This window comes from Hippopotamus amphibius, chromosome 5 (genome assembly GCF_030028045.1).
Source record: "Hippopotamus amphibius kiboko isolate mHipAmp2 chromosome 5, mHipAmp2.hap2, whole genome shotgun sequence".
Lineage (NCBI taxonomy): Eukaryota > Metazoa > Chordata > Mammalia > Artiodactyla > Hippopotamidae > Hippopotamus > Hippopotamus amphibius.
Window position 1 is genome coordinate 86,410,642 of NC_080190.1, and position 17,020 is coordinate 86,427,661.

Below are 17,020 nucleotides of genomic sequence, written 5' to 3' on the forward strand. Positions count from 1 at the left end.
CATGGCATTGTGGTCTGAGAAGATGCTTGATATGATTTCAATTTTCTTGAATTTGCTGAGGTTTGATTTGTGACCCAAGATGTGATCTATCCTGGAAAATGTTCCGTGTGCACTTGAGAAGAAAGTGTAGTCTGTTGTTTTTGGATGGAATGTCCTATAAATATCAATTAAGTCGAGATGATCTAATGTGTCATTTAAAGCTTGTGTGTCTTTGTTTATTTTTTGTTTGGATGATCTGTCCATTGATGTAAGTGGGGTGTTCAAGTCTCCCACTATTACTGTGTTCCTGTCGATGTCCCCTTTTATAGCTGTTAGCATTTGCCTTATGTATTGAGGTGCTCCTATGTTGGGGGCATAGATATTTACCATTGTGATATGTTCTTCTTGAATGGATCCCTTGATCATTATGTAGTGTCCTTCCTTGTCTCTTGTAATAGTCTTTACTTTCAAGTCTAATTTGTCTGATATGAGTATTGCTACTCCAGCTTTCTTTTGACTTCCATTTGCATGGAATATCTTTTTCCATCCCTTGACTTTCAGTCTATATGTATCCCTTGGTCTGAAGTGGGTTTCTTGTAGGCAGCATATAGAAGGGTCTTGTTTTTGTATCCATTCAGCCAGTCTGTGTCTTTTGGTTGGAGCATTTAATCCATTTACATTTAAAGTGATTATTGACATGTGTGTTCCAAGTACCATTTTCTGAATTGTTTTGGGTTTGTATTTGTAGGTGTTTTCCTTTTCTTGTGTTTCCTACTTAGAGAAGTTCCTTTAGCACTTGTTGTAAGGCTGGTTTGGTGGTGCTGAATTCTCTTAACTTTTGCTTGTCTGGAAAGCTTTTGATTTCTCCCTCAAATCTGAATGAGATTCTTGCTGGGTAGTGTATTCTTGGCTGTAGGTTTCTCCCTTTCAGGACTTTCAGTATATCCTGCCATTCCCTTCTGGCCTGCAGAGTTTCTGTAGAGAGGTCAGCTGTTATCCTTATGGGTTTTCCCTTATATGTTGCTTGTTGCTTTTCTCTTGCTGCTTTTAATATTTTTTCTTTATGTTTAATTGTCGTTAGTTTGATTAATATGTGTCTTGGTGTATTTCTCCTTGGGTTTATTCTGTATGGGACTCTCTGTGCTTCTTGGACTTGGTGAATTATTTCCTTTCCCATGTTGGGGAAGTTTTCCACTATAACCTCTTCAAATATTTTCTCAGACCCTTTCTTATTTTCTTCTTCTTCTGGGATGCCTATAATTCGAATGTTGGTACGTTTAAGGTTATCACTGAGGTCTCTGAGACTGTCTTCTAATCTTTTTATTCTTTTTTCTTTTTCCTGCTCTGTGGCAGTTATTTCCCCCATTCTATCTTCCAACTCACTTATTCGTTCTTCTGCCTCAGTCATTCTGCCGGTTATAGCATCTAGAGTATTTTTAATTTCAGTTATTTTGTTATCCATTGCTGTTTGTTTTTCTGAGTTCTTATGAACTGTTTCTTGTACTTTCTCTATTTTGTTATCGAGATTTTGTATCATATTTACTATCATTACTCTAAATTCTTTTTCAGGCATTTTTCCTATTTCCTCTTCATTTATTTGGTCTTGCGGGTTTTTTTCCTGCTCCTTTGCCTGCATGGTGTTTCTTTGTTTCCTCATGGTTGTCCAAACTTTTGGGGTTACTTGTCCTGGTGATAGAGGTGTTTATAGAAGACTGTCCAAGCCTCAGACTAATGTCCAAGTATTGGATTAAACGAATATTAAGTCTAGGAAACACATACATATATAAGACACACAATTACTGAATCCGTTAGGACATAAGGCTCTAGAAAGACCTGACAGAACCCCAGTGTGCTATCAGATATTCAAAGAGAAACCCTACAGAAATTGACAACTGAAACAGAACAAATCAGAGACAAAAGCAAAAGCAAACAAACAACAAATAACACCCTACACCTACAAACATCAATCCAGGGAGATTTTGTAAGCTAGGATCAAATATAGAAAAGAGCTGGAGTACCACCAGAGAGAATGGAGATTCTCAGAATGTAATTAGACAACTGTACTAAGAACTAAGATAAAGACAAAAGCCTAATATTAAATACCAAGGCAATGCGTCATCTGGAGAATAGAGCAAGGAGTCTGAGCAGACCGATAGTGTTGCTTATAAGTATGTTAAGATAAAATAAACTTAAAATGGCTGGAAGAAAGGGGAACAGAAGAGCGTAGTGTGGTTGGAAATATTCAAATAAAAAGAAAGGAATAGAAATGTATAAAGATAGGGATGAAAGGAAAGTATGAGAGATATTTTGTCCATACTACCAAAAACTTAGCTAGAAATAGAAGTATATAAAAAGGCAAAAAAAAGATAAAAAATATCATTAAAAAATTATGTTCTAAAAATTGTAGATCCATTAGGGCTACGATCGTATTTAATAAATCAAAAAAAAAAAAAAAGAATAAAAAATATCATTAAAAAATTATGTTATAAAACTTGTAGATTCCTTAGGGCTAAGATCGTATTTAATAAATCAAAAAAAAAAAAAAAAAAAAAAAGAGAGAGAGAGAGAGAAAGAAAAAAAAAAAAATCCAGAGCTGATCCCAGAATGGACCAGTTCAATATGTATTGATACTACTATTTCTGTTTCCTTAGCATCTCAGCTGTAAGTGTCCTTCTCCTTGCCTTGGGTGTTTTTTTTTTTTTTTTTTTTTTTGCGTTATTCTGTGACCAGCAGAGGTTCCTTTATTGTTCGTCTGTAAGCCTCAGTGTGTGGGGAGGGAGAGGGTACAATAGTGGCTCCTTCTCCTGGGAGTGAGTGAGCAGTGGTGCACTGTTGTTTCAGTCAGGCTTGGAGGTGCCTGTTGCAGAGGGCGCTGGTGGCTCAGGCGTACACAGAAAGTCTTAGAGTTAGGCCTCTCTCGGGGTTTTTTTCTTATTGATGCTGTTGTTTTTTTTTTTTTTTTTCTCTCGGCAGCCTCCCTGCTGCTGGCGTTGCAAGGGGTTTTAATCTAGCCCAGCCAGAGTGCCTGAGGGTGCTTGTTATCCCTGAGCACCTTAGGTGGCCCGCAGGGCGTCTCTCCACTGCCTGTTGCAGAGGCACCGAAAGAGAGGGAGAGGCTATGCGCGCGGCTCCTCCCCCCCGCCCGTTAGCCTGCAGCCTCCAGCCAACATCATGGCCGGGCAGCTCTCAGGGACGGGCACTCTTCTCCGCGGACCTCCTCCCTCCTATGCTCTCGGTCGGTCACCCTACCGGCAACAATGTTTCTCACCCTGAACCAGCTCTCCGGTTCCCACGCTCCCGCTCCTGGACCCTCTGTTCAGCCGCGGATCAATGTCTCGGTCCGGGAACGCTGAGCTGCGCTGCAGACCCTCCGTATGTTTCTCACTCCCTCCCGTCTGCCACAGCTCCGCCGCTTCACCCTCTTTGAGCCCTCGTAGATGCCTCCCTACTGGCTATGTCGGGCTCCCCACAGCCCTTTCTGGTGTCCGAGGCCGTCTGCTGGTGTTCAGCTGGTTCTCTGTGGGAATGACTGCGTCCTTCCGTGCATTCCCAATGCGTCTGTGGAGAGGGATGCACTCCACGTCTCTCTACTTCGCCGCCATCTTTTTCTCTCCGATTTGGTACTTTAAACAGGTATAAACCACATAATTTTGTATCTTTTAAAATTCCATTTTAAGCAAACCTTCTTTCTTTGTCCTATTTTATTCAGCAGTGGAAAAATTTATTTTAAGTATATATCATATGTTAGATGAATCATCGAGTAATTTACACTACACTTTAGTTTCAAATATTTCCTCTTTTATATTGCCAGGTTACTACTGATAAGAACAAGACAGCACTTTTCTTTGGAGTTGTGCTAAAAAAAACTAAATAAAATCAAGGAGTAATTTCTGTAATGTTAATTTAAAAGAGCTGTAGCTATTAAAATAGGCGATATAAAAGTGAATGGTGTAAAATCAATACAAATTAAGACTTCCTTGACTTCATCAAGTTTATCACATAGCTTTACCTTCCAACTCTTCTTCCAATTTAGATTAGTCTGGAGAACACATTAAAATGCTGAATATGTTACATAAGCCAACAAAACACTGAAATTAGCATTAGGAGGTTTTGTATAACCAAGGGAATAATACAGTTAACTGCTACAATTTAAGGATTATTTAAATTAATAGAATATTTTAAATTGGGTTCTTTCTATAATTGAAAACAAATCCTTAATAGCCTTCCTAAATGCTGACCAAGTTAAGCAAAACTTGAAAAACATTTCTCTTTATCTACTTCTAAGAATTGGAATAAGATAACAGCATTAAGTACCAAGAACGTTTGTAAAATGGAGAAAGTGCAGGTAATTGTTAAAAACATGATAATACCTACCTAGAAAATCAATCCTTTAATTCATACACTTAGTATTTTTTTTAATCTTTATTGGAGTATAATTACTTTACAGTATTGTGTTAGTTTCTGCTGTACAGAAAAGTGAATCAGCTATATGTATACATACATTCCCATGGCCCCTGCCTCTTGAGCCTCCCTCCCAACTTCCCTAACCATCCCCTTTAGGTTTTCACAAAGCTTCAAGCTGATCTCTCTGTGCTCTGTAGCAGCTCTCCACTAGCTGTCTATTTTACATTTGGTAGTGTGTATATATGTCAATGCTATTCTCACTACTTCCCAGCTTCCCCTCCCCCTGTCTCCTCAAGTCCGTTCTCTACATCTGCATCTATTCCTGCCCTGCCACTAGGTTCATCAGTACCGTTTTTCTAGATTCCATATATATGCATTAGCATACGGTCTTTGTTTTTCTCTTTCTGATTTACTTCACTCTGTATGACAGATTCTAAGTCCATCCACCTCACTACAAATAGCTCAATTTCATCACTTTTTATAGCTGAGTAATATACCACTGTATATACGTGCCACATCTTCTTTATCCATTCACCTGTCAATGGGCATTTCAGCTGCTTCCATGCCCTGGCTATTGTAAACAGTGCTGCAATGGACATTGTTGTACATGTATCTTTTTGAATTATGGTTTACTCACACTGGTCAGAATAGCCATCATCAAAAAATCTAGAAACAGTAAATGCTGGAAAGGATGCGGAGAAAAGGGAACCCTCTTGCACTGTTAGTGGGAATGTAAATTGATATAGCCACTATGGAGAACAGTTTGGAGGTTCCTTAAAAAACTGAAAGTAGAGCTATCATATGACCCAGTAATCCCACTACTGGACATATATCCTAAGAAAACCATAATTCAAAAAGATACAACTAGTATTTGAAGTAAATAAAAAGAGAAAGACTTAGTGTGTCAACCATTCATGTATCAACATGGGGTCAAAGGAAATCAAAATGGAAAAATAAAGTAAAATTAGAAGATACTGTTCAAAAGCTCAAGAACGTAATGATGCTGTTAGAAGAACCCAATGATCCTTATAAACACTGACGCCCTGGAAAAAGGTTTTGAAATACTTGCAAAGCTGCAAGCAAGCACAAATGAAAGCAGAAAGCAACTATGTGCGTATTTACTAATAAAGTCCAGGACAAAGATTCCCACAGAGGCTTCTGCTAGTTTCATTCATCCTTTCATAAACCTCTATTAAGAGAACATTCCACCTGTCTCCGTAATATGTAAGGTCAGACATAAAATAATAAAAGCATGTTTCTTCCCACGAGAATTTGTAGTTTAGTTAGACATAAAAAGATTTGACCTGAAATGTGTGAGATGGGAAGGATGGAGAACTAGTTTCCAGCACATGGATGAGGAAAAAAACAGGAACATCGGAACCAAAATGCAGTGATTATATCTGCTCAGCTGTGATGAATTACAATAAAAAATCAAACTACATTTTTAAGACTCAATGGATGCTATATTTCTGTTTTATAGATTAGGAAACTGGAACCAATGAGCTTATCTAACGTCACACACATAAAAGAAGAGCATAGACATTCCAGCCCCATGTGCTTCTACCTTAACAATATCTCTGAGTTTCACTCTGAGCCTTGAGTGGAAGAGATGATAGTTGATGGAACTGAGCCATTAGAAAGCCTTAAGGAAATTTCTGACATGAGTATAGTGCAAGAGAAACAAGAATGACCAGCAAGAAAGAGTAGGAATCTCAAATGTGTATCAGACTTATTCAAGTACAGCTCTTACGATTAATGTGTCTTTTCATTTGAGTTGCTCCATTTTCTATAGTAAAGTCAACAGAATTTACTGGCTTTATCTTTAAGACATTGACGTGATTTTTTTCTTTTTTTTACTGTGTCAATTTTGCTAAGCTGAAGCTACATTTTCCAGAGTCCCTTCCTTATATGGTTCTGGGTTAGTGTTGCCCACAATAGAAATTAGCAGGAGATTGGGAAGGCAGGAGTGAAGCTGTCGGCTTTACAATGCAGGCAAAATCCCACACGCTGTCGCGGAGTGGCTGGCTCAACTGGGGGACATGGGACAGCCATGCCCTCGTTCCCCCGCTTCCCATTGGCTCTCCTCATGACACTTTTCAGAGCTCTGGGCCAGGTGTGTGTGTAACCCTAGCATGCAAGGCAGCAGCTTCTGCAGGTCACCTGTGTGGCTGGGTTAGATTCAGTGAGAGACAGACAGGGCTTCCAAATTGTGCTTATGGGTTCCTGATTTCCCTTGACGATTACAATTAATTTTGCAGGTTCCAGTTTCTTCTTGACTTCCTCCTTTTCACCACCTGGAAATGGACTGCCTTGCTGCATTGAATTCAAAAGCAGAGAGCACAGCCCTTCAGAGACTTCTGCAGCTCCCTCTGTCATCCTTGGTTGGTGAGTGTTCTCTTATCCCCAAACCACTTCCATTCAGAGCTTGATTTCCCCTACTTCTCCCATAATTGTGTAAGATCTCAAGCCTGTAGTAAATTATTCATTTTACATTACTTACCAGACCCTAACAGATACAGGCATGAAATGAAGAGGGTTCATTTTTTCCAGTTTCACCAAGAATTTAATTCCTATTTTTCTATTAGTCAAACATACTTCCAAAATGAACTCAGAGTTCATTTAAGTGCTATTTTAGAATGCTTTTATCCATAATGGTAAAATTTATATTGAGGAGAAGATAGTTAAAATAATACAAGTTGTATTTCCTTTCTTGCTCTAAGGACCATAGGATGAAGGTAACATATTTTCTTCTGATAACAGCAGACTCTACTCAATAAAATTTGGTCATGACTACCCACTGTATTATTTACCATATGATCCAGCAATTTCACTCCTGGGCATGTATCTGGAGAAAACTCTAATTTGAAAAGATACATGCACCCCAATGTTCATTGCAGCACTATTTATAATAACCGAGACATGGAAGCAACCTAAATGTCTATCAACAGATGAATGGATAAAGAAGAGGTGGTACATATATGCAATGGAATAGTACTCAACCATAAAAAAGAATGAAATAATGCCATTTGCAACAACATGGATGGACTGAGAGATTATCACACTAAGTAAAGTAAGTCAGACAGAGACAAATATAATATGATATAATTTATATGTGGAATCTAAAAATAATGATGCAAATGAACTTATTTACAAAAGAGAAACAGACCCACAGACATAGAAACTTTTGTTTACCAAAGGAAAAAGGGAGGGAAGGATAAATCAGGAGTTTGAGATTAACATATACACATCCCTATATGTAAAATAAACAACAAGGACCTACAGTGTAGCACAGGGAACTATACTCAATATTTTGTAATAACCTATAAGGGAAAAGAATCTGAAAAAGAATGGATATATGTATATGTATAACTGAATCACTTTGCTATACATCTAAAACTAACACAACATTGTCAATCGACCACACTCAACAACAACAAAAAATGCCATCTATTGTGTTTCTGATGTATTCTTTGTTCTGTGATTATCTGCTGTTTAGTGCTTCATTTCTTTCAATGTATTAACATTTGTATAATCTAGAAATGCAATTTGACAGAAAGATGTTTGACATGACAGGCTAGTCACTATTCAGAACCTGGAGGTAACACCCATACCTTAAATCTGGGATGCCTTTTTGAAGAATAACAACAACAACAGCAGCCACAGAAAAGATAAAATGGGAACAAATACAACATTCAACAGCATGTATTTTTTTGTATGTATGTTCATTTAATCTTCCCTACCACAGAACATTTAGAAGTTGATATTATTAATCTCAGTTTAAACATGAGGGGCTTGGGACTTCCCTGGTGGCGCAGTTGTTAAGAATCTGCCTCCGAATGCAGGGGACACAGGTTCGATCCCTGGTCCTCGAAGATCCTACATGCCACAGGGCAACTAAGCCCGTGCGCCCCAACTACTGAGCCTGTGCTCCAGAGCGAGCCACTGCAATGAGAAGCTCGCGCACCACAACGAAGAGCAGCTCGCGGCAGCTAGAGAAAGCCTGCAAGCAGTAACGAAGGCCCAACACAGCCAAAAATAAACAAATAAATAATCAAAAAGTTATTTTAAAAAAGAAACATTAAAAAAAAAAAAAAACCATGGGGGGCTGAAGCCCCAAGAAAATTTCTTCTAAAAAAAAAAATTTCTTCTGTCATACAGCTCATAGTGGCAGAGAAAGCATTTGAACCCAGATCTGCCTATTGTCCAAGAAATTGTCCATATTTTTTACACCAAAATTCTCTGCTTCTTTTCAAAATTCACCTTTTTCTTTCCTTCAAAACTCCACTTCTGTTTTAAGGAAATATAATGTATTTTCTTTATTTTTGCATTCCTGCATATAGCTTATTTCTTAAATCCATATGAATCCTATTATAGGGCAAGCAAGATTTTAAGATGAAATCTTGTTGTTATGGATGCCAAAGGCAATATACAAACTCTTTTGCATGACTACCTTAAAATATTCTTTTCCAAAATTACCAAATCTGACAGGGATGTTTTGGCCATCACAAAAATAAAAGCCAGTGACAACAAAACAGAAAAGCAGAGAGACATGTTGGGTAGTCTGGGTCTTGAATTTATAGTGGGATCTTGATAGAATTAAAACTTTCTGGAAGTGCTTTCTCAACCCAGCCAGTTTGGAAATATGATAAGAACCATCTCGCTCATGACATTACAGTACTTCGCTTGTCAAACCTTTAAAGACCAAAAAGAAAAAAAAAGGAGAGAGAGAGAGATGTGTGTGTTGGCCTCAGTCCCAGCTTAAAACTGGTTTGCCCACTGCTTGCTAGAAGCACTTTCATAAATGCAGTCTGCTTACCCACCCAGCTGTCCATATTAACAAGACTTTGTTTCACTAAGAGGTTGGATTGGTTTGGGTTGAGGGAAGACAATGTCCGTTTGCTATTCCATTTTTTGCATTTCCAAAGCATGAAACAGAGATTAAGCAATGGAAAGTATAACCTCTCTTTGATAATATGTTCATGAATCTATTTTCCCAAAATGATTGTTTCATGACAAAAACTGAGGGTGATTTTGTTGTCTCAGACTTAAAAGTACAGAATATGAGAGAGAGAATATGTAAGAGAAAAATCTGAAATCTGTGATTAATGAAATCAGCAAAGACACAGAGATCGAGCATGAGTGATAAATGACAAATATATCTTGTAATTTAACAATGGATAGCTATAAAGAAACCTGTCATATTTATTTCTCTTGTGGAGGCTGATTTATATTCTCAATTAGGAATTCAACATTTCTTCCTAATATAGCCATACTTCTTAATATAAAACAATAAAATTCACAGTAACACAGTAAATAATAACTTGTTTTGCAGCATAACCTGATAATTCAGTTAACCCTTTACTTCTTCCTTAGAAGTATCTCCATTATTTATTTGTGTGTCTATGTGCATGCATACATGTTTGAGTTTAACCTACAGAGTTGAGGAGCTAGAATTTTAGCGTCATAGTTTGAGAGAAGGGAGTATGAACACAATTGATGGTATGCTTCACATACATTTGCGCAGCTTTAAAGAACTAGCTTGCAACCTGTAACACAAGAAAGTTTAGATAAATATGTACTTTAAAAGAGAGGCTGCAAGTATAGAAAATGCAAATTTTTTTCCCCTGCTGTCTGGAAAGCTCTTCTCAATTCCTTCACTAGATCTCAGCTCAAAAACAATGAGTCCCCTAAAGCCCTTAGCCTGGGTTAATGTGTTATGTTGGATGCTCCTTTCTTCACCCAATTTATCTCAGACCATAAGATGAGCTGAACAAAATCTGTAAGGCTTGTGGGGGAAGCAATGTTATTGGGTTTGCACCATGGTCTCTCCAGTGAACAGAGACCAGCATGGTGCTTGGAAAGTATTATGTGCTCATAAATATAAGTTGAAACAATATCGAATGAAAAAATAATCCACAGCTAATGGTACAATCTGGCCTAGAATCAAGATGTGCTCATTGTAAAAGACAAAGACAAAAATGCTAAGAGAAGATATAGGAGAGGAAGGCTGTGTTCCAGGATGCCAAATAAGTATTCCCTGACATTAAATGATAAGAAGAAAACCTACTTCAGAGAGAAGTGAAGTCAACTTTAATGTTAATTTTGCTACTTTGTATTTCTGAAGGGCATAATGTCTCAGATTCCCTTTCCTGAAAGAAAGATAAAGAGGATGGGAAAAGAATGAGAGAAAGAGAGGAAAGGAGGGAAGAACAAGATGGGAGAGAGGGCTGGAGGGGAGGGAGAAAGCAAATGGGTGGTCCAGGTTGATAAGGACAGAAAATGCTTCTCTTTCTTGGTAATTAGCTGGTTTCTCCTGACCTTATCAAGGGTTGCTGAGTGGAGTGATTTTTCAGCAACCAGAGCAGAAAAGACTGAAGGTGGATAACGATAGTATCCTCCTCATGGCATTGCTATGAGATTTAAAAGATTTACTGAAGTTCAAGTTCCTAACAGAGTTCCCAGAACATAGGAAACCCAGAATAAAACAGCTCACTAAAATACAGTTCATGTTTAGCTAATTGAAGACTTTGGAGATTTTTTTCACAATAAATGTTAGATATCATTATTGTTCTTGATGCTCTTATTGTTTTTCTTGTTCCGATGTAGTCAGAGTGTTTGTCTTTGAAAGGGTGGGATTGTGCTCTTGGTGCTTTGCTGCAGTCATAAAACCACTGAGTGATAACGTCGTGCAACATTTAAAGTAAGAACTACAAAAATTCATCTAAACAAGCTGACCAGGCATAATTAACTGAGAATAAAAATACAGAAACAAAGTGAACTGCAAATTTAAATATATATATAGGTATATTATTTTATAAGTACACTGATTAGAGAAAATGCTGATAATACTGACATGAAGAAAAAAATGATCCTTTTCCTTCACATATATATGCCTCACAGATATATGCTTTTCTTCACATATATGCTTATATAATAAACGTAAACATTTTCTAAACTAGAGTCTTTATGTGTTTTATCTTCTAGAACATAGATGGTACAAAGAAGTTGATGATACATTTCCTGAATTACAATGTGATATACAATATTGAGCCTAAAATACGGATTTTCCTCTTAGACTTTTGAGAACCAGCTAACTAGAGATTATGCAAATATACTAAAAAAGGAAGAGCTTTTTGTATTGTATGCAGATTTTGTTATATAATAATAAGCACAGATAATATATGGTTGATATTAAATACAAATAATTAGAAATAACATTTCTATTAGAGTACTTACTGTTATCTCAATTTGAAGATCTTTTTACCATTGATTTAATTTAGATAGGCTCTAGCTGAAGGTAAAGAGGCAAACATAAATTTTTAGGTCTCAATTCCTCTTTTTTTTTTTGGCTGCCTGGCATGTGGGATCTTCCTTCTGCAACCAGGGATCAAACCTGTGTCCCCTGCAGTGGAAGCATGGAGTCCTAACCACTGGACAGCCAGGGAGTTCCTCAATTCCATTCTACAAATCCATTAGTGAGACCAAATTTAAGTTTATAACTAAGAGTTTTAGGTTAAGTAAATAAACTACTTAGAAAAACAATCTAAATTAAAACAGCTGGATAATTCATAAATCATTTCTGAATCAAACCAACTCAGCATGAAATTCAATGCACAGATGTAATTTTGTCTCCAAAACTAAATTATTCCAAAAACATATTTTTTCATAAAGTTACTTGCATCTTTAAAACATATTTCTAGTAAAATTAAGTGGACAAATCATAAAGATCTAATAAGCAATGGTCTAGGAGTTTAAATTTAATGGTTGCCTTTTGTCAAATGTTTACTACCTATATAGTTCACAGTTAATTAGAGACAGGGTTTTTCTTAAGGCCATTGCCTTGCACAATGAATGGCTACACTGGCAAAATGGTGTCGGGGTCTATGTGCTGTGATAGTGTCGCTCAGAAATGTGGAACTGCTGGTAACATTGCTTTTTAGAAGTAAATCTAGCACTATCTCTTGAGACCCAAACCCAGGAATGTAAGCAGGCATCTATAAAGAAATAGGAGCAGAAAGCTGGAAATGATGCTTAATCTAACTTCTTTTCTTCCCAACCTTCGTGTCAATGTGAATCAAAAAAGTTCATTAAAAAGGAAAAATTTCAGCAAGCGTCCTGATAACAGCTCATGCTTCAACTCTTTTATTTTACTAGTGGGAAATTGAAAAGAATTTTCCCTACATAGTTAAAAAATTGAGTTCCTTTTGTGGCTGTACTCTGATTTTATTATTATATTTTTCTTCTCTAGTTGAAAAAATCCTAGATTCTATCTTGCCATTCCAATTCTCAAGCAACATCATTTTGTATTTAAACTGCTATTTATACATTGTTATATAAACAATCTCATATATCAGGTCATCTGCATATTTTGACAAAATATATCACCATCTAACCACGGAAACTTGACTAAAGTTTTGGTAAGTATTCATATTCTGAGTTTTATTAGACAGCAGAAGATGGATATTTTTATACGTTGAAAGTCAAATGTTAGGATATAGATGTACAATAAAAATGTTAGTTAGCTCTATGTTGTATTGTTTCACTACAGTTATCACTTCATGTTTATTAAAACATTGTTTATTAAACAAATTTAATAAGTGGCAAGTAACTTCACATGACTCAATTTATAACCCTTCTTTTCTTCTTTTGCATATCATGTGGATAGAATTGCAACATATGGTATCACGCATATACAATTTCTCCAGACAGGCAATATATTATTTTTCACCAAAGAGACATGGTATTTTAAATGGTGCAGCTAAAAAGACTCAAGCCCTGATCACCAAAATTCTTTTTATCTGTCTGAACACTTGTATCACCTGGTAACTCAGCTGGTGAAAGTCATCTAAATGCTTAAATGTTTTGGTTTAATGTTTTGGTTTGTTAATGGATGAGCTGAGAAAAGGAGGCAGACACTAAATCTATTAGTATCAGAGTAGAGAATCATCAAGAGTTCGAGGAAATGTGAAAACATGGTAAGAAGCTAGACAAGAGAATAGAGAAAGTCACACCTCTCTGGAAGATGACAGACTAGGGTTTACATTACACTTAAGACCAAAAACTATAAGGAACACTTATTCCAATAGAACAAAACACAGGGTAGAGAAGCATACATATAGAAAGAGAAGGATGTCATCATACCTGATTTGACTTAGATCCATAAAAGGGACTTGGAATAATCTCTTGATAGGTAGAAGTTAGAATAAGGAACATGTTATGAAGTTGGTGAATAAAAGGCAATATCATTTGATTACATTCAATTGAGTGGGGAAAGTACAATTTCTGCTTCAATATTCCTAGAGTCATTGTGGGTTTCATTTTATATTTACTTATACAATTAATATGAGTTCATTATAGTAAAAAAATCATATAATCCAATCAGGAATAACTATAGTCCAACCATTTTTTACATTTATTAATGTACATAAATGGGAAACTGTATACATACAATTGGGTATTATTTTCTAATTTTATAACAAGGTAATTTCTTTCTATGGCAGTAAATACAATATATAATAGGAAAATGCTATCATTATTCTCATGTTATGAACAATAAAATTGTGGCTAGTTATAGCTAGTAAGAGAGGTAAGATTCATAAAATCTTTTATCTCTCATTATTACATTCACTCATTATTAGAAGACTGGCAATCAAATGTCAAATAACATTTGGTGCCCAAGTGTTTTGACTTTTATTATTAAATTGCTCAAATATATACCATTATAATTCACAGCAATATATATTTTATATGTATATGTACATATATAGTTTAAGAGATTTTATATATTCGGTCATCAATATAGATAATTTTCAATGTTTTTCATTTCTGCTAAAATCCCACTTACATTTTTATCTTTTGACTACCTTTGAATTCGAACATCTCCATATAATTATGAATCATTTTTCTTATTTTTTATCTGTTGTTTTCTTTATTACTATGTGTAAGTGCTTTTTATATAGTCAAGGAGTACATCAATTTTTTTTAAATTTTATTTATTTATTTATGTATTTATGTATGTATCTATTTATTTATTTATGGCTGTGTTGGGTCTACATTGCTGTGTGCGGGCTTTCTCTAACTGTGGCCAGCAAGGACGACTCTTCATTGCGGTGTGTAGTCCTTTCATTGTGGTGGTTTCTCTTGTTGAGGAACATGGCCTCTAGGTTTGCGGGCTTCAGCAGTTGTGGCATGTGAACTCAGTAGTTGTGGCTCATGGACCCTAGAGTGCAGGCTCAGTAGTTGTAGTGTACGGGTCTAGTTGCTCCGAGGCATGTGGGATCTTCTCAGACTAGGGCTGGAACCTGTGTCCCCTGCATTGGCAGGCAGATTCTTAACCACTGCGCAACCAGGGAAGTCCCTCAATTTCTTTTTATTACACAGATGTTTTAACATTTTTCTTTTAATTTTAACATGTATTTGAATTTGTGGCAAAACCCTGCCAACTTTGAAGTTTTTCACTTAGCGGAGTTTAACCTCCACATGTATTTTCAATATTTTCTGCCTTTGAGTTCATGCTTCATAGTTCTTCCCACCACACTTACATTTCCCTCTATATGTTTGTGGCTCCTCCATTTACATGTAATAAGTATTTAGTCCATCCAGTATTTGTTTGAGTAAATTATATGAGAGGAATTGGACTATTAAATTTAGTCTATATTTTCCCAATTTTATAAAAGCGATAATACAATCTCACACATAGATCTGAGATGCTCTTTTGTTACAAATAAGAATTGTACACTTTGAAGATCTGTTTTTCACACTTTCTCTTCTTGATGTCTGGGAGGGCAGTTTTAATTTAAACATTTTCTGAACTATTTTGTTTCTTTGTTCAAATGGATATGACAATTATTTTGTAAAGAAAAAGAAAACATTGCTAGTTTAATAAAAATTTCATCAAATCCTAGGAAGGTTAAATAGCCTTTCATTTATTAAATTATTATATTGCTCAGAAAAACTTGAGAATTGTCTCTATAGATTTTGAACAATTCTTGTTTTAATATTCTTATATATTTTATAATTTTGTAGAGATATTTTTCTCTTTTGTACCTGATTCCTAGATTTAATGTTATGTTAATATCTGGTGGCCTGCTCAATGTTTATTGTTAGAATTAACTGATATTTCTCTACCAAAATATTTTAATTTTTTTTTAATATTTGGAACAAATGTCTGCATGTGTAGGATAGAATGACATCAGTATAAATATAGGTGTCAGTTATACATATATTTATAAATATCAATATCAAAAATCTTATTAATCATTCAGATTCTATAATTGATATATAAATATAAATATTTTAGTAATTCCCACCTTTAATTTACTTAGCAATTTTTGTAAAAACAAAAAATTCTTAAACTAGCAAATTATCATAGGATGAATGAATTAAAGAGCAGCAATACTAAAGAATTATTTATTTATATAGTACCCAGACCTTGAAAGTGATACATTAGATATATTTGATTTTATTTATTGCATTTTTTCTTCTTTTTATTATTTGCTTCTATTACTTTATGATTTTCCTGTGATAGAATTCTTAGTTTTCATCTTCTCCTGCTTCTAGTGTATTTACGAGGTGCTTTTGTTTCTATTCATAATTACATTTTACATTTTCAGAGGTAGTATTATCTGAAGATTTTTACACTAGAGTCAAATGTAAAACATGCTTTAGATTCTAGCTAATTAGGTAAATATCAAGTTTTTCCTCGATCCCTATTGCTTTCATCCTACTTATTACATCTTTTTAAAACGTTTTATTCATAGTTTATTATCCCATATAATTTTGCATTACAGAAAACTTCTATAGAGAAAAATTTTACATTTCCATTCTCATAATAGTAATATTTATGAGTTGTTTTATTTTATCTCTATTTTAAATGATTTAAGTATACATAGACCACCTTTTTATAGCCTGGCTTTCTCATTCTTACCTATACCTGCTATATTTTTTTTGGTAGGGTTAAAAATATATTATACATTAGAACACCTTTCTTGAGCTTTATACATTTAAAAAACATGATTAAACTCTTGAATGTTAATCTTTTTCTTTAAACTTTATTCATGTGGCTCTACTAATTTTAAGAAAAGGTTACATTAAAAACTGAAATCATCAGTTCTTTTTAGATTTACACAAAGAATAGCATTTCATTAGCTCACCATTTTTTCGTTCCACACTTACCTTCTTTAAAACACATCTTTATTGTTTCTGAAAGATAGGGTGCCTGGGTATAGGATTCTAAGTGGAGGACAATTTTCTCTCATAAGTCAAAGTTATCATCCCACTGTCTTCTGGCTGCCTTTGTTGTTACTAAGAAACAGGAAATTATCATAACTGCCCTTCCTTTGTAGGCAGCTTAGCTTTTCTTTTTGGCAACTTTTTTTTAAATTAATACATGTTTTTATTCTTTTGCTGCAGTTCTTTTCCACAGGACTTATTTTTTTATTGATTGATTGATTGATTGTTATTTTTGGCTGCATTGGGTCTTCGTTGCTGCGCAGGGCTTTCTCTAGTTGGGGAGGAGCAGTGGTCTACTCTTCACTGCAGTGCTCGAGCTTCCCAGCACTGTGGCTTCTCTTGTTGGAGAGCATGGGCTCTAGGTGCATGGCTTTCAGTAGTTGTGGCACACGGGCTCAGTAGTGTG